Source organism: Lagenorhynchus albirostris, chromosome 11, assembly GCF_949774975.1.
Source record: "Lagenorhynchus albirostris chromosome 11, mLagAlb1.1, whole genome shotgun sequence".
In the NCBI taxonomy this organism is placed as follows: domain Eukaryota; kingdom Metazoa; phylum Chordata; class Mammalia; order Artiodactyla; family Delphinidae; genus Lagenorhynchus; species Lagenorhynchus albirostris.
This window is the reverse complement of record NC_083105.1, coordinates 59,899,238-59,923,186: the sequence shown is the minus strand read 5'-3', so window position 1 is coordinate 59,923,186 and position 23,949 is coordinate 59,899,238. Positions and strand designations below refer to the sequence as shown.

Genomic DNA, 23,949 nt, shown 5'->3' with positions numbered 1-23,949 from the left:
TCTGTTACCCTGCCAAGCCCTTGATCACAAAGTGAGGCTTCTCTTTGACTGACAGAGCAACTGAGGTGGGGTGAAGCTCCTTTCTGCTCCCTCTTTCCCTCTCTGAGCCACAAGCTTCTCACCTGTAAAATGAGGACAGGCACTTGGAGGGATTAAGGAGCTGGGAAGTGTTGTCAGAGGTCACCACAGCGTCGTCGGTCCTCAGTTGTAATATCCTTCCCTTTGGCCCAACAAAAAGCCCTCCTGCACCACCTCTTTTTTTTGTTTTTTTTAACATCTTTATTGGAGTATAATTGCTTTACAATGGTGTGTTAGTTTCTGCTTTATAACAAAGTGAATCAGCTATACATATACATATACCCCCATATCTCCTCCCTCTTGCGTCTCCCTCCCACCCTCCCTATCCCACCCCTCCAGGTGGTCACAAACCACCGAGCTGATCTCCCTGACCTGCACCACCTGATTCTGCTTTCCAGGGAGCTACAGGCGGTGATTCCTCATCCTTCAGTGGAAACCGTCGGTAGAGAGCTGTCCCCCATTCCTTGGTCCAAAGCCTCTCTCTTCCAACGGGGAGCCCCTGGAGAAGAGGAGGAATAAAGCTCACCTGGGGACCCAACCTGCCTGCTCCCCCTCCCCCACCTACACCCAGGTGAGCCAGTCAGGGTCCCAACAGCAAACACGTGACACCTTCAAAAGGGCTCCACTGAAGAGAGTTTAATGACATGGCCATTTTCAAGGCATAGTTGGAATTAAGGGAACCATTCAGGGTTGATGAAGTACCAAAAGGGTTGAAATGGTGCTGACAAAACTGGGGTCGGGGAGAGCAGCCACCCAGCAAAGCCGGGGCCATTGGGGAACCACAGCCCCTGCCAGGACTGCAGGCAGGCCGGTGGCAGGGAGGCGGGCAGGGGACAGGGAGACAAATACCGTGGCTCCTCTCTCCCCTCCCTGCCAGGACCCGTGCTGGCCAGGCCCGAGCACAGATGGGAAGTCGGGAGCCCAGGTGATGCCGTCTGCACAGGGCAGCCTCCAGGGCCAGGGTGGCCCAGAGAACAGAGGAGGCGAGCCACATCACCCAGCCCGCTGCACCTGGGATTCCCTTAGGACACTGAGGCCTTAACTCTGCTGCTTTATGGCCACCTTTGTCACTGCCTGCAGCCCAACAGTGACCCAGCTCAGAAGGAAGATGGGACCCAGGCAGAAAGAAGCTGGAGGGGAGGGGGCTACACTGAGCATAGGGAGAGGCCAGGAGGAGGGCAGCTGTGGGGGGTAGTGATGTCAAGTGGCGACACGAGACTACTCAGCACTTGGTACAGATCACTGTAATCTTGCTCCGGCCTCCCCTCTCCAGACTGTAGCCCCTGTGGGGTGGGGATTTTGTCTTGTCCATCCTATACACCTAGCACGGTGCCTCTTAAGTACATAATCAGAACTTACTGAATAAATAAGGGGCTAACCGGTCAATGAACAAGCCTATTCACAGCTCAGGTGCACACCCTGGGCCCCCGTCGGGGAGCACTGTTGAGTGAGGCACACATAACCCTCCCACAGGAGCTTTATTTCAACCATCCAGCACCTCAGATTTTCCATGCCGCCGCCGTTCAGTCACTGGCCGTCCAAGCCCACGTCTGCCTCTGAACTGGTCAGAGGCTGCGCTTTAATGGCCCCCGTTCAAATGTGCAGTGACTTCATTTAGCTCCTCTTGATGAAGGAATCGGGGAAACAGCAAGGGACTTCATTTCTCACAGCAGCCTTCCTGTGAGCTTTCTCCAGAGGAGTCTTCATCCATAGCAAACCGTCTGTGGTATTCCCGGCTGGAGCCCCTGGCAAGAGACGGGAGGCGAGAATGACAGTGCCAAGGAGGCAGCTGAAGGATAGTCACCCTGGGAGCCACAGCTCTGCCTTGCTTTTTCCAATGGGCCATAAAGACTGAGGAGAAGGGGAGGGAGGCAGACAGGAAAACACACTCGACTTCCCAAGTATAGTCACCGCGCCAAGCCCACCTGGCGGGGCGATGACGCACAGACTCCGGGGCTGGGCGGACGGCTTCGTAATCCCTGCCCTGCCATTTGCCGACTGTGTGGCCTTGGGTAAGATGCTTCATGACTATGCCTCAGTTTCCTCATCTTAAAAAACGTACGTGGAGAATACTAATACCTAGTTCGTATGGTGGTGGAAAAGAAATGAGTTAATAGTCATGAAATAGTGAACAGAGGACATGGTCCGTAGTCAGCCCTACATAAATTTCATTACATGAAATTGAGCAGAACACTTGGGTTCTAGTCTCAGAAACTTTTTTTCTGTAATAAGCCCAGCCTTGGATGCATCTTATGTCTGCTCTGAGAAGTGAACAATTGCATGTGAAAATTAAAACATGTTAAAGTTTGTTATTTGTCGTCAAGCTCGTGTACGTGCCTGATTGAGCAGGGGTTGGTGGGGGGTGGCGGGTGGACGCTAAAGGGCTGTCAGTCGTCAGTTTCTAATTATCTGCCTTGCTGAGGTCCCCTTCTTGTCAACATCATCGTCTCTTTGGCTGGTTCAAGCCTTTGCTTGACAACATCCAGGCCTCTTGTGGTCCCTCCCACACAGCATGGGCTGGAAGGATAAGGCTTTTGAAAGCAAAACTGGTCCTTCCCTTCCTACCCACGAGGCAGGTATAGCCAGTGGACACAAGCTTCCAGAGAGGAGCTGGCAACTCCACCTCAGCCCACTTTGCCTTTGGGCAAAGGGAGGAGAGGGGCCGAGCCAGGGCAGGACAGGGGAGGGTGTCCAGCTCCTCTGTGCTGGGGCCTCAGAAAGAAATGTATCTGTCTTTGTCGTGGAGACCTGGGAATAAAAAACAAATCCATCCCAGAGTCCAGTACGAATGTGCTGCCACTTACTGCTACCAACATGATTTCAAACAGTTACTTCATCTCTTTGAGTCAGTTTTTCTCATCCTCAAAATGGGGATAATCATACCTAATTCAAAGAGGGAAAGGGAATTACCCGGCAGTCCAGTGTTTAGGACTTGGTGCTTTCACTGCCGTGGCCCGGGTTCAATCCCTGGTTGGGGAACTAAGATTCTGTGAGCCAAGCGACAAGGCAAAACCAAACAAACAAACAAACAAAAACACGAGTGAAAATCAGTGAGATATATTACTCCCTTGGTACATGGCTAGTCCAATACTTGGTAGATATTATTAGCTGATGCTTTTCATTGTCCGCACACCATCCCCTCTGAGGGATGGAGAGCAGTGCTGCTTTCCAGACTGGAAAAGCTGGTGGCAGCAAAAGTGACTGACAACTCTGCTTTGTTCACATTTTCTTTATGGAGCACATAATAGGTACATCATTTGTTCATTCATTCATTCAGCAAATGTTTGCAGAACTTGCCGTTATTTTGCTCACTTGTGTTTATCTTACTCTCACCACTAAAACTGCAAGGTTCATGAGGGAAGGGGCAGTGTCTCTTGGGTTCCCTGGATGCTTTGTGCCTACTTGCTAGGTGAGCGGAGGGTGGAGCTCAAAGCCCGTCTGCGACACTGAGATGCACCAGGCAAGGAGGTGGTGGGGGGCAGTGGGGTGGGGGGGCAGGAGGCCTGCATTCTAGGCTCCATCACACCTCCCACAGACCTTGGAGCCTCCACAGACCTTCCTTCAACTGTGTGATACTGGAGGATCGCTGGAGACCAGACTCAGGGAACCGCTTCCCCAGTGGGAAGACATCCATTCATCTACTCTCTGTCTCTGAAACCCCTGGAGAAGGCTCTGAGTCCCCAACTCTGAGGAGCACAGCAACAAGAAAAGAATGAAGAGAGAATGGAAGGAGCAGCGCCCCCTCAGTAACTTACAGAGGGAGGAAAATTCCAGCTTATTATGTGTAATTAACACAAAAGAAGGCATGTTCCCAAGACCCTGCTTTCATGGATATTGGGTATTCCCACGTATAAGACACACCCATTCTTCTTTTTTTTTTTTGCACAACCAAACGTTTTATTTTGTAATTTATTATTTTATTTAGTAATAATTTCAATTTTTATTGTTATCAATAATTAACAATAAAACTAATATCTTTTTTTATGCCTCCACATGTTTTTTTTTTATTGGAGTATAGTTGATTTACAATGTTGTGTTAGTTGTGTTAGTTTCAGGTATACAGCAAAGTGATTAGGTTACAATATATACACATACAAATATATGTATATATACATATACATACTTTTTCAGATTCTTTTACATTAGAAGTTATTACAAGATATTGAATATAGTTCCCTGTGCTATACAGTAGGACTTTGTTGTTTATTTTATACATAGTGTATATCTGCTAATCCCAAACCCCTAATTATCCCCTCCCCTTTTCCCTTCGGTAACCATAAATTTGTTTTCTGTCTGTGAATCCGTTTGTTTTGTAAATAAGTTCATTTGGGGGCTTCCCTGGTGGCGCAGTGGTTGAGAGTCCGCCTGCCGATGCAGGGGATGCGGGTTCGTGCCCCGGTCCGGGAAGATCCCACATGCCGCAGAGCGGCTGGGCCCGTGAGCCATGGCCGCTGAGCCTGTGCGTCCGGAGCCTGTGCTCCGCAACGGGAGAGGCCACAGCAGTGAGAGGCCCGCGTACCACAAAAGAAAAAAAAAAAATTCATTTGTATTAGATTTCACATATAAGCAATATCATATGATATTTGTCTTTCTTTGACTTACTTAGTGTGATAATCTCTAGGTCCATCCATGTTACTGTAAATGGCATTATTTCATTCTTTTCTATGGCTGAGTAATATTCATACAAGCACACACACACACACACACACACACACACACACACACCCCACATCTTCTTTATCCATTCATCTAAGACACATCCATTCTTGCCCACAGACCTCATTCTATGTGATCCAGGCTGTCTAGAGACATAAGAGTTAGGGGAGAATCATAATATCCCAAAGGTAAAAAGAACCCGAACATCCATCAGTGGAAGAGTGGGTAAACAAAAGTACAATGGAATATTATTCAACCACAAAAAAGAATGAAGCGGGCTTCCCTGGTGGCGTAGTGGTTGAGAGTCCGCCTGCCGATGCTGGGGACACGGGTTCGTGCCCCGGTCCAGGAAGATCCCACATGCTGCAGAGCGGCTAGGCCCGTGAGCCATGGCCGCTGAGCCTGCACATCTGGAGCCTGTGCTCCACAACGGGAGAGGCCACAACAGTGAGAGGCCCGCGTAGCGCAAAAAAAAAAAAAAAAAAAATGAAGCACTGATACATACTACAACACGGATGAACCTTGAAAATATTATGCTAAGTGAAAGCCAGCCACAAAAGACCACACAGTATATGATTCCCTTGATGTGAAAGTCCAGAAGAGAGAAATCTATAGGAATAGAGCGCAGATCAGTGTTTGCTTAGGGCCGGCAAGGGTATGGAGGAGTAAAAGGGGGTGGTAACTAAAGGCTATAAGATTTCTTTCAGGGGTGAAGAAAATGTTCCAAAATGGACTGTGGTGATAGTTGCACATATCTGTGACTATACTGAAACCACTGAATGGTACACTTCAGTGGTAAATTGTACAGTATGTGAATTATATCTCAAGAAACTTGTTTTTAAAAAGAGAGAGAGAGAGAGAGAGAAACGGAGACGGAGCAGTTGAGACGGAGCAGGAAGACCAAACAAAGCCCAGGCACAGTCTGTCCTGGCTGCCCCCCAAGCCAAAGCCTGCAAGTCACACAGGCAGTGTTAGGGTAGCCCCCAAGCCATGACTCAGGAAGATAAATTGGCCCCAGAGGTATGGGGCTGGGTCCCTTCTCCCCTGACAGCTCCCTCTCTGTGTTTTTTCTGGCATGAGAAACATTCTGTCTTCTTGTATAAATAGGGGAAATTTATGACAGTTTTCCCCCTTCTCCTCCCTGGTGGGCTACTAGGAAGGGGCTGGATGGGGGGAGGAGGGAGATACAAATGTGGAAAGACTAGAGGGAGGCAGGGAGCTAGGCTCTGGCCCCAGCTCTGCTTTGCATATTTGACCATCTGGGTGAGGAGGCGGCTGGAGCAAAGGTGCAGCCCGGTAGTTTCCAGGCCCAGGGAGGCGGGTCTCCAAGGCAGACATCCAACTGGAGGGACCCAGGGGAAATCAGGGAAACATGGCCTGGCTATTCCAGAGCTTTTTTGGAGGAGACACAGGCCCCCTGCCTGGTTTGGGTTCTTTCTGTCCTTGCGATTTGTTGAGGCAGCTGATATGGTGGTTAGAGAACCCCATATGGGATTCAGAAAGTGACAGAAAAACTAAGTGTGTGACCTTAAGCAAGTCACTGCCTCTCTCTGGGCCTTGGCTGTAATTAAAAAAACAGGAGAGGGGATTGAACTTTCAGGGGTTTTCAAACTGGTTTTAACCACAGGGTCCTTTCTTCAAATAAAACCTTATGTAGCAACCCAACATCTAACATGAGTGTCCTGCTGAGGTCCTTAGGTTGAAGTGAGGGTGGGGATGGGAGATACCCAGGCCCCTGTGGTGACATGAAGGGACTTGGCCAAGCATAGGATGATCTCCAAGGTCCCCTTCATCTCTGTCCTCAGGTGGGAAGGTATATTAGGAAGGATGATAGCAAAACTGCTATTAAAAAAAGGGCCCCGGGCTTCCCTGGTGGCACAGTGGTTGAGAGTCCGCCTGCCGATGCAGGGGCATGGGTTCGTGCCCCGGTCTGGGAGGATCCCACATGCCGCAGAGCGGCTGGGCCCGTGAGCCATGCGTGCTGAGCCTGCGCGTCCGGAGCCTGTGCTCCACAACGGGAGAGGCCACAACAGTGAGAGGCCCACGTATCGCAAAAAAAAAAAAAAAAAAAAGGGCCCCAAACACAGCCACATATAGAAAACAAGGTTATTTTTCACACAACGGTCTGGAAGGGAGCAGTCCCAGACAGCAGGTGGCTCTGTTCCACCTGGTCCATCAGGAACTTGGGTTCCTGTCCTACTCTTGCTCTGCCCTCTCTTAGGGATTTCTCCTCAACTGCATGGTCAAAGCTCAGTCTCAGGCACATCCGGTCCAGCTCATGAAAAGGAGAACTTACCCAATGTCTCAAGGCTCTGATGACATTACTCGGCTCACCTTCCCCTCTGGCCACACCTGGCAGCCGGGAGATGGATTGTCCAGCTCGGAGGTTCTCTACCCTCACAGAACAAGGAGAGAAGGATTAAGTGGACAACTATAGCAGTTTTAATCCAGGGCTCAAACCCCCCAGCTGAGCCGCCCTCTTCTTCTTCCCCTCCCAGAGGAGGAGAACTAGAGTCCACAGTTCAGAAAACACTGATTCCCAATGAGGCCCACCATCCACCCCGAGATCAGAGCCCCAGGAAAGCGATAGCAGGCTTCCTCCAGAGAGACTACCCTTCTATCCACTTTCTTCACAAGGATGTGAGAAAAGTTTCTGTTGCCTCTGCCCCCCTGCCACTCTCTCTCTCAGTCGCACCTCATTCTCTAACCCCTGTTCCCAGTCACTAGGTGTGACCACAAATAAGGGGGAGCAGGACGGTCAGAACTATAGGAAGGGAAGGTGAGACCGGGCTGGAGACCTGTGCCTTGCAGGCAGCCCAGGTATGGTTTTGGTGCCACGCAGACCCAACTGCCAGATGTGTGACCTGAAGTGGGGATTAAGCTCTCAGAGCCTCAACTGACTCTTCTGGATATAAGAATGAGACGCTCACTTGCAAGAGTTGCAGCTCCCCTCTGCCCTCCCCCGACAGCTCCAGCGGGATCAGATGAATTTTCACCTAAAAAGACCATCAGCCAGTCCCCCGTCAGGCCCCCGCTGCACCTGGATCTCACGGCCCCGCCCACCCCAGGAGGCACGGCAGTGGCTGTGCCGGAATCAGAAATAAAACCCTCCTCTTCCTCCTCCCCCGCCCCCACTTCCCATCACTCATCTGGGAATCCAGGGCGAAGAAGGGAGCTAAAGTGCAGAGCGTTCATTTAATATTAACAAATTGAAATGAATTCTTTGAATGCCAATTAACTTGGAGCAGCCCCTTATTAATAGTAATTTAGATTCATACTTGGGAGAAGCGGGTACGGGGGCTGGGCCGAATGTGCCCAGAATGTCAATGTGACGACGGAGCTGGGGACCAAGCGGGGAGGAGCCGTGGCAGTGTTACTTCTGCCGAGTTCGGCTGTTTCCCTCAGAGGAACGGACAAAGTCAGCAGAGGCGGATCTTTGGGAAACAGATTTCTCTCATCATTTGGGTTTTGTACCTGCGATGAATCTGAATGGGCTGAAACCACATCACACCATTTTGATGATTTACTTCACAGTGTCGCTAGAATGTCCTCAGAGCTGGGGTTTACCGCAAACTCTCCTAAACCGGATCCCACTGACCCAAAGTGATCTAGTCTCTAGGCCAGCTCTCTCTCCTTCTTTGTGTCCGTTCAAAGCCAGAGCTGGAGATCAAAATGGGGTCCCCCAACCCCTGCCACCTCCACCTTAATTAGAAATAAAAGAGGGGACTAAACATTGTGTCTCGCTTCTGGGAATCCTCTCCCAGGAGGCAAGAGTCCCAACAGGCTGACCCCGAGCCAGCAGCTTACATTTAAGGGAGCAAAAACTATCTGCTGGTACTTTTCTTAGAATTCAGGGACAAGATGAGAACTAAAAATTCAACTCTGTATACCAAAGACTTCCCCAGAATAGAGCCAAGGAGAAAGAGCTTGGTCCCAAACTAAAAAGTCAAACAGAAATTCTGCTTTCCCTGAATTTGCTGGCTTGGGGAGTCGGACTAGAGGTGCCCAGAACCAGAACCTCGAGTGTAAGCTCTGACCCAAGTAGGACATTTTCTTCTTCCCAGGCGTCCCACCTAGCCTGGATGGGTGAATCGAATTTGAAGCTGGGAACTGTGGAAACTAGGGGTGGGAGGTCTGAGATGGAGGATGCAGGAGGGCAAAGGGGGCTGAACAAGGGTAAGGAAATGTACAAAATGGTGAAGTTTATAAAATTAAAACTTTAAAGATGGTTTAACATACACAAAAGATTAAATTTAAAGAACAGGTCAGGTTTTAAAAGGAGGTAAAATACATCAAAATTGAAAGATTAACATCAACAAAAATTGAAGACAATGCATACAACACTTCAATTGTTCTTTAAAATAGGAGGGATCGAATGAGTCAAAAGAGACCTCATTCACACTCCCATAGTTTCCCAAACAACAAATTCATTTACAAAACAAAAAGAGAAATCAACACAAAACTAAGGCTTGGTCCACACCAGGAGAAAAAACAAAATCGTGTCGATTCAGTAACAGCTGAACAACTAGTGACGGAGGAAAAAAACAAACGAATAAACTTGAAATATGTTAACTTATTATTTGTAAATATTGAAATTGGAAGATGGGATGGAGAAAGGCACGAACTTAACATCATCAGAAAAGTGAAACTTGCAAAAACATAGGGTGTAACTCATCTGCGAACTCTCCTTAAGTAGAATGCTCCTCTCCAAAAGAACAGAATATAAAATTGATCCCAAAAGTACCACTAATCCTCCAAGTAAAGTATATTAATCTGAACTTAATCTTTCCACAAATCTGAAATGATACGAAAAAATACAAAAGGATTATATTTTTTCAACTAAGAGAAAAACAAAACCGGATTTAAATTGTCTAATGGGGCAAGAAGAGGGACGTTTTTTGCAGGTGCCAGAAAGGATGGGGCTGGGGGTGTTTGAGGGATGGAGGACCCGCTTACCTTGCTCTGGAGCAGCGGCTGCCGGACAGAAGTGGGTGCGGGACTCTGCGAGTGCATGCGTGTTGGGGGAAAGGAGGATTCGGGGATCCCGCTGCTCTGAACGAATGAGGAGGGTGGAAGGACTGGGGGTCACCCATTTCCCCACCTCCGCCCGCCTCCCTCCCTCCGGTACCCAGGCCTAGAGAGCTACTGAAAGTTACAAATTGCTTCCATTATTAGCTCATCCCGGGCGGCCTGGTCATTGGCCAACCCCGGACCACGTGGTCCCTCGTACCAATCGATCGAATTTCTAGTTGCAATTCTCTGTCTGTCCCTTGGCTCTGGGCAGGGAAGCGGGGGCGGGGAGCAGTGGCGCGGGCGCTGGGGAGGGGCTAAGAAGAGGGGTCACTTCGTCCCCTCACCCTCCCTCTCTGCCTAGTCCGGGCCGTGAGTGTCGCCCCAGAACGGGTTGAGGGAATGTTGTGGGTTGGGACACACCCGGGAGGGCGCAAACTGGAGGAAGCGAGAGACGTCGCCAGGCACCCAGGGTCCTCTCCTTCCAGTTCCCCGAGCCTGCCCGGTCCCGCTGGCTTCTCCCTCTATAGCGCCCAATCTGCCCCGGGCAGTCCCGGGCTGGCAGCCTGACCCAGTACCCCGGGCGCCTGAGTGTCATGCCTCCGGATCACTGCTAGGGCCCCCACCTTGGGGAAGATGCACGCGAGTACCGCTTCCCCGAGGCTCGCTCTGAATCAGGCGCCTGCGCTCTCAGGGGCGCCCACCCTACCCCGACGGCCGAGTTTGCGCACCTCCTGAGACAGTTTGAGAGAAGGACAAACTTTTGAGTGGATAAAAATCAAGAGGAACCCGTCTGGAGCAGGTGAGCTGGGTCCGGGAGGGGTGCGCTGTAGCCTGAAAGCAATCTGCCTTTCCCCATCTCTGTCTCTCCTTACTCCATCCCGGCTCCCCTGCTGGCAGATACTAATCCCCACCGATCAGAGGAGTGGGACCAGAGCAGCTTTCCTCCCCCGAGTTTGGGGACTAAGGTGGCAGCTGGCAGAGGGACGAGGAGTGTTGCTTCTGAAACTAGGGAGGATGGGAGAAACTGGGGGCCTAGAGACCCATAGCGTCTGAGGGTGATCACTTCTTTCCCCAAACGCAACTTGCGGGAACTTCAGAAAAGTTTATCGAAGAGAGACGGAGAAGGGAGCAGAGTTGGGGTTCTGAGGTTTAAAGTGAGGGGGAGGGCCCCCTGCTTCTTATACTAAAGGAAGGATGAGTTTGTTTCCCAATCAGGGCTGATTACGGGTGTAGGAAAAACCCGGGCACGTCCCAAACCTGCGCATCCAGCAAGCTCTTAGAGACGCTTGGAGATCCCCAAAGGGCTTTCCCAGGAAAGCGAGAGACGTACTAGCCGAAAATAGTAGTTTTCGACTCTGCCGCGGTGGGGGCGGGGTAACGCCCCAGAGTCTCAGCCCGGGACCTCCTGGGGCCCCTGCTGCCCCGGGACCTTTTGCTGATTTTAAGTTAGGAGTGACATGAATTTCTTCTTCTTTTTCTTCTCCTTTTAATTCCAATTTGACTCAGAGACCCATTGCCCTAAGATGGAATCCCGGGAGGGCTCCTCCCCGGCCCCAGCGCAACCACCTTCCAACTTTCTGCAGCTCCCGCAGTAGGGCCAGGAAAAGAGCCCCCTACCCCCTTCCTGGGTCTGGCATTGCCCCCCGCCCCCGTCCCAAGAGAAGTCCCGGGAGGAAGGGATGGAGGAGGCTCTTCAAAAGGGAGTCAAAGAGGGTTGGTTCAGAGGGCGTGACTGAACTTGGGGACCCCGGGTGGAGAGTTGCGGGAGTGGGCAGTCCAAGGCGGGGACAGGGGCTGGCCTGCGGGGTCTGGGAAAGCGGGCGAGGGTCGAGGCCGCGGCAGGTGCACTGGCAGGGCCAAGGGAACTCTGGAGCCCTGGAAAGGGAGGCCCAGCCTGGGCGGAGGGTCTCCGTGGAGCCTGAGGTTTGCAGGTCTGGCCTGAGGAGCCAGGCAGGAGGCGGCTGCAGCATTTGGACGGCTTCTTGGAAAGGGCCGGGAGGGACTGTGGATCCAGGAGAGAAAATTCCCATGTCGAGCAAGTGGTGTCTCTGGCCTCTACTTGGCCCACATCTTTTGGTCAAGAGCGGCCAATCCTCCCAGGCCTTTGTTTCCACTGCGCCTGAGGTTTTGCTGTGAGTAATCCAGGGGCTGCCCCGGCACTGCTCCCGAGGGAGCCCTGGAACTAGGCCCGCCTAGCTGAGAGGTCCAGGAGGGCCGCAGGGGGCACTGCCTAGGGACTCGGAGGTCTCCAGGGCGGGGGCCTCGTCAGGGATGTGTCGAGGGGCAGATGTAAAGGCAACTGATACTCAAATATAAGCCCTTTTCTTTCCTCCCATCCCGAGGCCCTGCGCACCTCTCCAGCCCAGAGGAGTTGGATGGAAGGTCTCATCCTGCCCAATCTCAAAATTAACATGGGAGCCGACTGGGGTTTCTTTTGCAGGCTGCCCCCAGCTCTGGGTGCACTAAGAGAAGGTGCCTGGTTCTGGACTTTGCCTCCTCCCTCTTTGATGAATCCAGTCCGTCTTGCCCCTTCCTCCCCAACACCACGCACACACAGTCTGTGGAGCTGTCTCTCTTTTACTCTTTTCCTCTCTTCCCCTTTCTCTTTTACTAGGATTGATGGAGTGACAACAGCTTGGCAGGTGTCCCCTAAGCCTGTAGTGGGGAGCTGTGGACCTAGCCCTGACTTCTCAGCTAGCAGGGAACAGCCCCATTCCTGGGCCCTTGAAATTGAACCCCACATTGAGGGAAGTTGAGAAGGAATGGCATGAAGGGTGGCTAGGCTGGCACAGGACGGAAGCCCCACCCTGGGGAGGGGGCACTTTTATGCCTTATGCTTGTTGCAGAGAGAGGATTTAGAAACAATGGAAGATGGAAAGGAGGTCAAGGAAACAGCACAAAGGACTGGAAAAGTTGAGAACAACAAAGAGAAACGACTGGTGAGGGAAGAGAAAATTCGAGAAAGCCCCAATACTGGGGGCAGCGGAGGGAACTCGGGAGAGAGCAGGGGAGGGAGATGAAATGAAGGAATGCTGATAAAGGACGGAATGAAGAAGCAAGATTAGTTTGTTGTATGAGAGAAGAGAAGGAAAGAGAAAGAAAAGAAAGAAAGGAAAAATGAAAGAAGGAAAGAAAGGAGAAGTGAAAGAAAGAAAAAAGGAAAGAAAGGAAGGAAGGAAAAGAAAAGCAAATGAATGAAAGGAGCTAGAAAGTAAAAGAAAAGGGAAGGAAAAGAAAGAGAAGTTTTAAAAAAAATAAAAGAGAAATGAATGGGAGAAAGAGAGACGGGTAGGAAAGGAGGAAAGCTAGGAAAAAAGGAAAGAAGGAAGAGAGGAGAAAAAAGTGGAGGGAGGGCAGGAAGAAGGCAAACGAAGGAAGGAAAAATGAGAAATATACAGAGAGAAAGGAAAGAAGGGGGAACTGGGTTAACAGAAAGGGGGTCTAGACGGGAGGAACAGTGGCAGGAAAGGCGCGGAGAGGAGGGTGAGCGGGGAGAGGCCCAGTGGGGCTGAGGCGGGGGCTCCCAGGTATCCTGGCTGCCGTGACCCTGACCTCCCAGGTTCCAGTGCCCACCCCAGGCAGGCTGCAGGCCGGCGCCACAGGAGGGGCGGAGGCGGAGGCCAGCCTCTTGCGACTCACTTCTCTCCGAAGTAGCTGACAGAGCTGGAGGAGTTCGTCGTGCAGCCGCACCTGCCTGGGGCTGGCCTTGAGGCTCTGCAGGTCAATATCTGGCTCCCAAAGCAGTGCTGGAAGCAGAAGCAGCAGTTTCGAGAGGGGTGAGTCGCGGACCCACCCTGGCTCTGTCTCCTGACCTGCCTCCGCTGTCTGCAGACTGGGCCGCTTTGTTCTGCCATGCTCTGGCTCTGTGACCTTGGGCCTCAGTTTGTTCTCTGTGTCAAATGAACCCTTTGCACTGGAGGGTTCTTCTGGCACTTTGGTTAGCCTGCCTGTATGTGTGCAGGTGAGAGAGGCGTGATGATAAGGCCCGGTGCGTTCTGGGAAGGACATCTTCATTTTCTTCCTTGGTGAGAAGAAAAATCTTCCTCCTTTGCCGTACTTATCTCCATCCCTGCCCCAGAAAGTTACCTTCCAGGGCAAGGGATTTCTCTATGCCAGAAGGGGTTGGATTAATCTATAAAGAGCTTGGTGTGAGGTTTATAGATGCTGGAGGAACCAAAGAAAGCATCGCACGCTGAGAGAGAACGAGGACATGCCTTCCTGGGGCAAGCGGACTTTCGGTCTGCAGTGTATTTCACAGAACTCACACACACACAGAGATTAATTGGCAAAATGACTTCAGATTCAGCCTCTAGAGGAGGTTGACTTGGGGTGGTTGTGTGTCTGCAGCCTCTTGGGCCTGTGCTCCCCCATCCTGTCCATGTGCTCCAGCGGCAACCACCCAGTTAAAGCCAATTAGATAGCTCCTTTGTTTCCCCAAAGTGGGATGGGGCAGGTCGCTAAGGTCAGCACATCTTCCAAGGGCAGCATAAGCCTTGAGGATTCAACCCTCAAACCACCGGCCAACTTTAGCATCACTCTGTTAGCTTTCCTCCCCGTTCTCAAGCTCCTTTCCTTCTTTTATCTCTCTCCACACCCCCCCCACCCACTTGCTCCCTTCCTTCCTTCTTCCTGTTTTTCCTTTTCTTTCTCTCTCCCTCTTCATCTAGTCCAGGCTGGGGCTCTTGTACTGTCTTCGTACTCAGAGGTTTTGCTCTGAGACCTTCAGACAAGGTAACATGTGCCCTGACCTCAGGAGTTCATTACCTGGATGCAAATATTAGGAACGGAAGATGAGAGGCAAAATGGGGAGGAAGCTTTGCTAATCAACTGCAGGATGAAGCGACACATTTTCTGTATCAATCATGATTATTGCCCTCACGTTCCCGTGGCTTACCCCAGAAAATCCTTCCCCACCTCACCCATCTGCAGGCCACAGTCGGCCTGCCCCTGCCCATAGGGGTGGAGTTGCTGGTGCCCCCAAGGCTGTTGCTCTCCCGGGGTGAGTGAGGGCCTGCAGGAGCTCACCTTGGTGCAGGTGGGATGACGTCAGTGAAACCAGGTCAGAGCCTCAAACTATTAAATAAGCAAAGCCTGTTTCCCTATTCCCAATGCATTTAGGGGTCCTCTTTCCCTTGAATGGAGAAGCTGGTCGATTCTGGCTCTTGGCCGTCTCTCCAAGGAATGCCTCTGATTAGCTGGGCCTGCTGCCGCCATCCACCTCTGCTCGGCAAAGAAGGGAGGCCTCTTATTCCAGGCCTTGGTGGAGGGGTTCCAGACTGTCTGCCCAGAGCAGCCTCCTTGACCCCAGCCTGGCCCCGCTGGGAAGGAGGGAACCCAATTCACTTCGCAGGATCCGGAATCTTGAATCTCCACGGGCAGAGCCAACAGCTGCGACTGCATCCTCGAGCCTGAGCCTGACGCTGGAAGCAGCTTCTGTCTTTGGGGGTTCTCCTTGCTGCCTCGGTCTCTGCTCTGTTCGGCTCGCTATTGTGTTTTTCTCTCTCCTTTAGGGGCTTTGGGGGACAGGGAAAGGCAATGTTTCTCCTCGGGCCCCTGATCCTTCCGCACGCCCCCGCCAAACCTTAAAGCTGCCGACGGTAAGGAGCTGCGGCTTCTGGCCCTGCTCACAAGCTACTTACTCAAAGCAAATTCACATTCTCTTCTGGGCAGGAGGGAGGACAGATGCTCCTTCCTCAGTCCTCCCTTGCTCATTGATCCATTTTAAGGGCATTTGGGGGTCAAAATTGAGACCGGATGGCTTCTGTTGGTATAAAATTAGCATTTTTTATCACGCCAAAGGCCCAGATTTCTCAAGTCAAGGAATAGGAGGGCTTCACCCAGACCCACACCTCTTCTCTGGCCTTCCCTGATGATAAAGGTTTGTTGAGGCGGAGGAAGAGAAGGGAAATGAGTAGTTTGTTCTGTCGAGAAATCAGTCAGTAGCTGCAGCTGTTCCTGCCACTGCTATTTATTTAGTACCTACTATGTGCGAAGCCTTGTCCCTACCTCTGTTTCTCATGACGGTCAGTCATGAGATCCTTGCCACTGTGAGGCTTTAGTGCATGTGGACAAATACATAAATAAATGAACTGATGGAAAAGAAAGTTTGGATTTTGATTGCCGCCTTCCATATGCCCTGTCTCGGAGCCCGTGCTTTCCCAACTCCGGCTACCCAGACCCAGCCGGTTGGAAAATAGGACGGCCCCAGGGCTCATTTGTCTCCCCCACTGGAAGACTGTTAGAAAGGGAGCAAGAGTTGTGCAGTGGGAACGGCAGACACGAAAGCCCTGAAATAAAGGGGTTGGGGTGGTGGTCAGAGGGGTCCCCCAGAGGTATCTTCCCATCTTTGAGGTGTGCACTGTCGGTGAGGGGAGATATGTTTCTCTGGGTGTCTGAGCAGGTCTGCAGGTTTGCCTTGGTGTCATCACATGCCTGAAGGGGACAGCAGGGTGTGCATGTGCAAGTGAGCTGAGGGGGGCTGGACAAGTGTTTCAGCACCAGGCTTGTGTGCACTGGGCCCAGACGCCTGCACTGGAGCAGGTGCATGGGCGGGGGAGGTGCACAGATCCGAACGTATCTCCGCATACATGACTCTCTGTGTATTCGAGAGCGTGTGTACCCGCTGAATTATTATAAAATTACACTGACCCTTACAGCAAATCCATACCGGCCCGGCCTTTCTCCCCCCGACCTCTCGACCTCTGGGGTGCCTGAGGAAAGAGCTGACCGGGTCACCGCCTTCCCCAGTCAATGAGTCTCTCTCCATTAGCATGAAACATGAATCTACTGGCAGCTTGACAAATTATAACTAGCAGCCAGAGTTTTGCCAACTGGCTGGCTTGGGCACTGTCTATTTATCACTGAAAATGGTAAATCATAAGAATCCAGATGACTTAATTATTCAAATCCACCCAGACCCAGAGAAGCTGCAGTCCCGTCAATCTCAGCCTTGGGCTCAGGGCGAGGGCAGGGGGAGAAGGCTGATTGCTTAGGAGCTGGGAGACTCGGGTTCCAGCTCCTCTGCCCTGCCCGGCAAGGGGGGGCTTTCTCTGCCACCCATTCCCCTCCCTGCCTTCCTGCCCACCTTCCCGGGCAGAAGCCTGGCTGATTGTTTTCGCTGCTGACCCTCCCGAGGCTCTCCCCTCCCCGCCTCCTGCTGCCTGGTCCCCAGGCTCCTGCAGTGTTTCTCTGCCTCTCTTTGTGTGGGTCTGTTAGCTTGCTCTCTCTGTTTCAGTGCCTTCATTTTTATTTCTTCTCTTTCTCCTATTCTCTTCACCATTTCTTTCCCTCCCCGCTCCCTATGGACGCTGACCCACAGGCTCGCTCACACACACACACACACACACACACACACACACACACACACACACACACACACACACACACACACACACACACACACACACACACACGACCTCTCTGATGGAGGTTTGCCTGTACCCTGGCTCCTTTGTTCTCCGTGGCCCGGAAGTGCCCAGCTCAGGATCTCCACGCACCCTCCTTAACCCAGCGCCCTGAGTCGTGGAAGGTCTGAACCCTCTCGACCTGGGAGCCACATGGAAGCACAAATGTCAATGGATGGTCTGGGCTCGTTCTGCCTTTCACCCACCGCGGCATGTACACAACTTTCCTGTCCCTTTCTTCTGTGCAGTTCTGCACGGCTTGGGCAGTCAGAGAGGTGCCCCAGCAGGAGGCAGGCCTGTGTCCCAACGAGGCCCACCTCAGGCTGTCCCCTTGCTCCCAGCGTGGAACCACCACAAGCCCTAAGGGAGGGATCCCTCCACGTGAGTTTTCCCCAAAGGAGAAGGAAATCTGTTTACAGAACAAATCCTAGACCCAGAGGTCTGCACACCGAGCTTCTGGGGGCTCTTTGATCTCTGGGTCCTTTTATCTTTGTGTCCCTCACAACCCAGTATAAATATGCACTCCTATTTCTTCCAGTCCTGGGCCCCAAGGGAAGTCTGTGTTCTCCCGGCCAGTGAGGGGTGGTGCTGGGTGGATGCAACATGCCCTAACGCTGGGGTTCGCTCATGAGAGAGGAGGTGGTGGACGGCGGGGAGGGTCCCCAGAGCTCCCCTCTTTGAATGGTGTCCTGGCTTGTTCTTCGGGGGGGCTTGTTCCACCCACGAGGACCCCAGGGCCCTGTCCCCAGAGGCTCCTCGGAGCACACTCCTGTGTCTGCAGACGCTTGTCAGTTAGGCTCTGAGTGGCTAGGTCAGCGCGTGTGACTGCACTTTCGGGAGTCCTTCTGACAGGACAACAAGTGACAATGTCCCCACCAACAGGGCACCTGAGGAAACAGTCCCCTCACTCCCCGCAATTCCATTTCAAGGCCTCTGAGCAACGTTGCTCTCAATAGAAATTGGCCTTGCCCTATCACAGAGCTCTGAAGGAGGAGCTGCTTGTTTCCGCTACTGAAAATGAGTAAGTTCTTCCTTGAGTCTAGCCTTCTCTTCCTTCTGGGTTGGAGGATGGAGATGATCGGGAATCTTGGGCGGGGACTCCCCACCCTCCAAGAGAACATTTATGACCTTCAGGGGACCCTTCTACACCCGGGCTCATCCCCACTGCTAAACCACCACATCTTCCTCCTTCCTTCCTCCCCACCTTTCGAATCCAGCTTGTTACTTGACGACGAGGGCAGCGTCCACGGGTGAGGCAGGAGGGGAGAGGATCGAGATTCAAAAGCAGGCCAGCAGCTGGGCGGCAGGGAAATCAATAAGGGAGATAGATTAAAGACAGGTTTCTCTCCCTTTTTTTCCGGCTGGCTCAGGGTCCCTGCCCCAGCTCCTAAAAGCAGGTGGAGGACAGAGGCCCTGGCCTCTCTCTGCCCTTCTAACTCAAACAGGTTCCTAATCCCTGGGTAGAGGGTAAACAGTCTCCGAGCACGGCCAGGATTAACCGCAGAAATGCTGCTAAGGTATTTTGGGCACAGTTCCCTACCCCCGCTCCCACCCCATGTTACTAATTAGCCCAACAGCTTGGGGGAGTAGCTAGGAATGCCGTTGTGCAGCCCCGCAAGCCCAGGGCTGAGCTCTGGACACTATCTCTGGTGCTGGACCAGCTGAGGGGGGCAGAGGGATTCCCACCCCCTCCCCACTCACTGACTCCCAGATCAGCGCAGGGCAGACAGCGGATTTTTCCTCTGCACCCTCCCCGAATCCCCCGGCTTCCCCTTGGCTCTTCACAGTTGGGAGGCAGGTGGGGGACAAGAGGGAGAGTGGAATCGGCTCCGGAAATCAAACGACCCAATAAAAAATTAATTGTCTAATTAAAACCATGAGGAAGCCCCTTGCCAGAGTCTGGCTCTGAGTCGTCAGGGCTGTAAAGGGTGGGAAATGAGTCTCAGCTCCTAATAAATTCCTGATTTGCAGCTTGGTCTGTCAGCGAAGGAGTAGGAGAGCTGAGCGTTCTGCCGCGCTAGGGCCTCCTAGAGGTCATGCCATCCCTCCCTGTGCCCCCAGCCCCGGTGATCACACCCACACCACCACACACACCCGGCTCGAGACCAGAGACGGGAGCCTGTCCCAAAGGACAGAGAGGCCACCGCCCAAGGCGGGCAAGTATTCCCGAGACTGACCCTCAGGCTCCCCAGTCCAGGGCTCACCCCCTTCTTCCAGGTCTTTCCTCAGGAAAGCAAACGTCCAGGAAACTTCTGCAACTGGAGAGTTCTTCGTGTAGGTTAACCGATCGTTGTTAGAAACAGTTGCTGTGTGGGTGCGTTTTGACCTCATCCCCTCCACTTCTGTGAAAAATAACATTTTTACATAAGTCACGAACCAACAGCTTCCCTCTCTTAAACTTGTGCTGATTTTTGCACGAATGACAGGGAACCATGCTAAGAAATGAATCCCTCTCCCCTAAAAAAGGGCTCTGCCCAGTTGGCCAAGTCCCCTGGAAGAATGAACACAGAGCTAGTCCAGAAAGGAGTGCAGAGTTAGGCAACTCTCGAGGGTAGATGGCGATCCGAACCTTTGCCCTGGATAATTGTACCAATTGGGTCAGCCCCGCCTCTATTCCCCTTGTCCCTCAGCAAAAGCAAGGGCACTGTCCTCAGAGGCATTAAGTCATAATAGCAGGAGGAGGGGGAAGCAGTTAGCATACAGCCGTCAACATCCTAATACATTCTTTGATTATACAGAATACAGTATGGGTGTATACCTGTGATCAGCTTCTCTAAACAAACACGGAAGAACAAACAAGGGCTGTCCTTCGGAACAGTCACCTTAGGAGGAAATACGCTTATCCCATCTGTACCTCTCTTGATTAAACCATTTCTGCAAAGACTGCTTTAAAATGGACTTTCTAGCCATTTTACAAAATACTCAAGAAAACCATGATTAGCTACAAATTGTTTTTTGACTGATTCCAGAGAAGCAAATGATAAAGATCTTTCACCAATAAGGACATTTAAAGACTGAGCCACAGGGCTTCCCTGGTGGCGCAGTGGTTGAGAGTCCGCCTGCCGATGCAGGGGACACGGGTTCGTGCCTTGGTCCGGGAAGATCCCACATGCCGCAGACCGGTTGGGCCTGTGAGCCATGGCCGCTGAGCCTGCGCGTCCTGAGCCTGCGCGTCCTGAGCCTGCGCGTCCGGAGCCTGTGCTCTGCAATGGGAGAGGCCACAACAGTGAGAGGCCCTCGTACTGCAAAAAAAAAAAAAAAAAAAAAAAAGACTGAGCCACATACCCTGAAGACAATTCCCAAAGAAGAGTTACAGAACTTTTGTCATCGTGGCCTTGTTGGGAGAAGGGGGTCGCCCCAACGTGACTACTTGGAGGCGGTGGTGCTTTCAGTTGCATTTCTCTCTGGCCACATCTGGAGTGTATTATTTATCATTCCTGATAATCATTCTTTTGCTCATCTGGTTGTCATTTTTCATCCTAAACAGTGAACTAAGAAGGAGAAAAAGGGAAGGAAACAAATTCCTGACCCCCATCTGGGTCAGGATCTCATTTCAGATTTCAGCAAATTCCCATGCACAAGTGTCACCAGGGTGGCTAGGCCTTTCTGCTTCCAAGAACCCCGAACCTAGAGACTGGAATGTCGGCACTGATTCTGGTTCACCTCACGGTAACTGCAGACCTACTAAGTGTCACTGGGTCTTTACACGTGGGTTATTCTTTTCAATCCGGGGGTGAAAGACAGTTTTCCTTCCCCGATGGATGGAGTTTGTCATTTCTTTTCCCTGCTACTTGGCCTCAGACTGCACCCTGCTTTGTGGACCTGTTGTCTGGGAGACACTCTGGTTTCCTGGTGCCCACGTCTCATGAGGACGTGACTTTGGAGACTATTTTGTCCGTCTCTCTGTCCCCGGGCAAAGCCTCATGAATATTCCTGGTCCTCAGGTTAACTAGCTTAGACTGGTAAACAGTCTAAGCTGACTCAAAAAGGGCACGATGGTGGCCCACCATCACCGCGCGACCTTGGGCGGCAGGGAATGCGGCGACCGTGCACGTCAAATTCTATGTGAATGGCTCCACCTGGAGTTGTGCTCCAGGAGTGCGGTGAGTGGTTGGTCCCTGGAGCTGAGCAGTGCTGCCACCCAGCAGCCCAGAGATGCTGGCAATTCGGTCAGCTTCGCGCCGCATTCACAGATGAGAAACGTCAGTTCTGACAACTAAAGTGTCAACACCTCAGCCCCCCGAAAAAGGGCTCAAAGTGGAGATCCCCTCCCCTCACGGATGTCTGGGAGATCTAGGCTCAGGCGACAGCTCACCAATCTTCTCTCCATCAACTTCAAAGGCAGCTCCAGCCCCAGGGAGGACCGCGAGGGTACAGAGCAAAGCTGATCCACCCCGAGCTCGGTGTCAGGTGATGTCGCGGGAGCACAGGTCAGCCTGGGCCTAGAAATGGCGGTGAGAGGTAGGATCCCTCCTGGGCTAGAGTTTGGGGAGGGATGGGAGCGGGTTGTGGAGCCGTGGTCACAGTCCTCACAGTGTAGAGGGAATGTTTACAATTGCCCAAGCCCCTCCCTCCTGGGCCCTCACCTGCAGGCAGAGCCGCCTTAGCCTCCTCACCCAGGGCCAAGCCTATCCCACCTGGATATCCTCCTGCAACCTCTGCCAGCCCTGCCCTTCTCTCCTTCCAACCTCTTTCATACATTCCTTGCCCAAAGAGTTTTTCTGAATAGAGCCCACCGACCTTGGTCATTTTCGCAATATCCCCGCTCAAGCATTCTCTCGACCTGCAGGGTCATTCAGGCCTCACCTCACTGGGACCGGGCTCCTTCGCGTGTGTGTCCAATTCCCCCGATTACGCCAAGACATCCCGACTTAGCAGTTCCCGACGCTCAGCCATCAGAGCCCCAGAGGAGCCACCACATCAAAAGCTTAGACACTAGGACTTCGAGGCGTTAGCTAGTCGACAGCCAGCCTGTCCTGAGGAGACTCCATGCTGGGCACTGCGGTCCCAAAGAGCCTCGGGTCTCACGCAACCAGGAAAGACACATGCATCCCAGATTAGTAAATAACAATAATAGCCCTTACCATGAAGGTGTAGTGAGACCTTTTTTTGTTTGCTTTCGTTTGTTTCTTTGTTTGTTTTGGCCGCCCCCACGCACCGCATGGGGGATGTTAGTTCCCCGACCAGGGATCGAACCGAACCGGTTCCCCCTGAAGAGGAGGCACTGAAATTGCGAAGCGTTAACTGCTGGACCAGCAGGGAAATCCCGGGTGAATCTTGTGGACAATACATTTCAGAGGTGGGAGAGAGTGCTGTCAACTAGGGTCCCCCCGGAAGACTCCCAGAGGAGGTCAGATAGGAGATGCCCTTGCAGCCCCTCAGAGGCCTCGAGGCTGCAGAGGAATCATCGCATGGGTTGTTTTGTTTCCCAGAAGGCTGGCGGCGGGAGAACGCGCTCCAGCTGGAAGCTGGAGCAGGGCTTCATCACTGAGCAGCTACTCTCTGCCAGGCACTGTGTGGGGCACTAGCAACCCAGTTACAGTGAGGGAGTCCATGCCTTCAAAGCTGACAGTCTAGATGGGAAAAGAAACCGTAAGCAGATCTTTGTAAGGCAGTGAAGGATGGACCTCCACCGGTGATACACCTCCCTGGTATCGTGGGGTACCACGCCCACACATAAACCTCTCAGGGGAAAGGGGAGAGGAAGGGGGCAGGGAAGGCATCCCGAAAGGGAGGCTAAGGTAAACTATAAGCGAGTGGTACCCTTCTTCTCCCCACACCTTCCCAACTGAAGGTCACCTTTCACCTCAAGAAGAAACCATTGGCTTCTTCAACCAAGGTCACAGCGTGCTGTCAACATCCCAGCACTCTCTCACCCACCTGCCCTCTGGGCAGAGTATTCAAACATGAACTGGGATTCCAGCCGTATCTGGGGCACCTTCCTATCCCATCTTCCCCACTGTCCATCCCAGCCTGCCAGCATCATGGCCAGGTGCTCTCTGATTCCCAGGACCCAGGAAGGAAGAGCCTATCGTCTCCTAGAATTACATGCTGTGCAGCCTTCCTCCGTGCCTTTGGGGAAGATGCCCCTGCTTCCCCTTCATTCTCCATCCGGACCCAGCTCCCACCTCCCACGGCTGCAGCTGCTCCCTCCTCTCCCCACTGGAAGAATGCCCCCCTCCCCCACATCCCTCCACAGGGGGAGAGTGGGAGGGAGGCAGCATATGGCCCCATTCTCCTTGGCCTGGGCAGACTATTTTGGAAATGAGAAAACCCCCTTGCCCTGTCCTCCCCTCTGGGGAACACCCTCCCTCCCCTCTCCACATTCCCCAGAAGTTCTCAGACTGAGATCCGTCCTACTCCTACGTGCAGTTATGTGGTGAAATCACTGCTTTCCTGCCCTGAGGCGCCAAAGCTGGGAAGGGAGCCTACTCAGACCTTTGATGTAGGCACGTTTTAAAAGGCCCACCTGTCCCCTCTCTCTCCCCAGCCCCCAGCCTGAACTGCTGGAGCCCCTCATCACAGCTTTAAATCCCAGGCTACCCCCCAACGTGGCCCGGATCAGGTCACCCACATCCTCTCCCGCTGGGGGTAATCAAACCCAACCGTACTCACTTGGGGACATCTGTCTCTGGTGAATAAGGAGAGATCCCAAACTTGAGTGGTTCTGTGACACTTAAAAGCTTCAAGCAGGAAGATCTGCAATTTCTCTTGGAGCAGGGCCTGCGGAGAGGGTCCCTCTGAAACACTCGTTTGATGTTGTGCTTTCATGGTTGCGGTTTGATCCAGATGTTCCCCA

The 23,949-nt window shown here is 52.4% G+C and overlaps 3 long non-coding RNA genes across 3 annotated transcripts; 1 reads left to right on the top strand and 2 right to left on the bottom strand.

Moving 5' to 3' along the window:
* Positions 1–434: 434 nt before the first annotated feature.
* Positions 435–7,726, bottom strand: LOC132529530 (uncharacterized). The gene is made up of 4 exons (XR_009543493.1): positions 7,665–7,726; positions 7,031–7,125; positions 1,458–1,823; positions 435–577 (listed from the first exon to the last, which is right to left on the bottom strand). It is a non-coding gene; the product is annotated as an uncharacterized LOC132529530 (long non-coding RNA).
* Positions 7,727–10,122: 2,396 nt separating this feature from the next.
* On the top strand, positions 10,123–22,238 carry LOC132529476 (uncharacterized). The gene is made up of 3 exons (XR_009543477.1): positions 10,123–10,546; positions 21,492–21,580; positions 21,940–22,238. It is a non-coding gene; the product is annotated as an uncharacterized LOC132529476 (long non-coding RNA).
* LOC132529475 (uncharacterized) lies at positions 19,037–22,710 on the bottom strand. The gene is made up of 3 exons (XR_009543476.1): positions 21,466–22,710; positions 20,436–20,641; positions 19,037–19,492 (listed from the first exon to the last, which is right to left on the bottom strand). It is a non-coding gene; the product is annotated as an uncharacterized LOC132529475 (long non-coding RNA).
* Positions 22,711–23,949: the final 1,239 nt, after the last annotated feature.